The 1,303-nt window shown below is 29.2% G+C and overlaps 1 long non-coding RNA gene across 1 annotated transcript in view; it reads left to right on the top strand.

Annotated features, from left to right (window-relative positions):
- Positions 1-145: 145 nt before the first annotated feature.
- LOC106680804 (uncharacterized) overlaps positions 146-1,303 on the top strand; it is a 5,152-nt gene continuing 3,994 nt past the window's right edge. Inside the window, exon 1 of the long non-coding RNA XR_010842943.1 lies at positions 146-244. This is a non-coding gene — a long non-coding RNA (uncharacterized lncRNA). The remainder of the gene's footprint in view (positions 245-1,303) is intronic.

Genomic DNA, 1,303 nt, shown 5'->3' with positions numbered 1-1,303 from the left:
GTTACACATTTCTCACCATTATGTAAGCAATACCTAAACTTGATAAATTTCGAAATTATTTTGATAAGAACTATCATACAACCTAAACTGGTATAAATATTGGCGAACGTGGTTAATGATTTTACTACTCTTCGAGAAATGAAGCTACTCATGATATTTCTTGTCGCTCTGTGGGCTGGAGTAGCCTTAGGTCGCCCAAAGGATGAATCGTATGAAATCGCAGCTGACTCTTTGGAAAACTCTGGTGAATATCTTCATTTTTTTTTCATACTACTGTATGTATATAACTTACTAAAGATTTGAATATGAACTTTATGAATATAATATTAAAATAAACTGACTATTCTGCAAGGTAGAAGTTTTTGCTAAGTGCTTTAGTCATGCTGTAATTAGGAAGAAAAGCAACTTTTTGTAGAGAGATATAAATAGAATAATCCTTCTTTTAGATTAAAATTCTATATAATATTGGTATTCATGTTGTATTAAATATAAAACTAAATATAAATATAGTTGACTTGTATGAAGTAGATTGTAGGAAGATAATCCAGGTGGCGGTCAATAAAGGTATCAAAATAGTAAAAAAGCTATGTGACACCTCATATAAAATGTCATATCTCACAATGTTTGTATCTTGTTTTCATATAGCCCTGACGAAGCCCTGCAAAGTGATCTCAAGCGTTGATCACTATTTAATACTTTTTTATTTATTTTTTACTATTTTGTACATTTTTCGACCACTCATTGCACTATCTTTCTACAATATAAATATGAAACGTTTTACTAAATTTCATGAGTATAGGATTGTCAACAACTTAATTTAAAGTTCATGTTATATGTTAATTCAGAGGAGCTCCAAGCGCATTTTCTTTGCAACTTATTTTGCAAACTTGTAATCTTTACGAAATAATTACATTTCCAACAGCTTCGTCACATCATCATTGCTCCACCTCACTTTTTCTTTCTTTTCTCACAATTTCATTTTTCCATTCCTTTATCATTGTTTTATACATTACTTCCAAATCAAAAACTAAACACAAACTACGAGTAGCTAACCTAAAAAATAATAGATGGAATGGTGACACCATTGTCCATTTAGCAGACCAATTAACGAACTAAAGTGCTATAATTTTAATATGATAAAAGAAGGAAATATTTCTCCATTTAATACGTTAAACTGTAAAACTAAAGATAATGAATTTTCCTAATCCGTATTGTGTTGCTAGTTATATATTTTATTACCTACTCATTAGCTTTTAACATTGAGATTTCTAAATATACATGTAAAAAAATAATTATGTGATAC

The sequence above is a fragment of the Halyomorpha halys genome, unplaced genomic scaffold (genome assembly GCF_000696795.3).
Source record: "Halyomorpha halys isolate HHAL.00 unplaced genomic scaffold, Hhal_1.1 Scaffold289.1, whole genome shotgun sequence".
NCBI lineage: Eukaryota > Metazoa > Arthropoda > Insecta > Hemiptera > Pentatomidae > Halyomorpha > Halyomorpha halys.
Note: the sequence above shows the minus strand (reverse complement) of the source record. Positions and strands in the feature narration are given on the sequence as shown.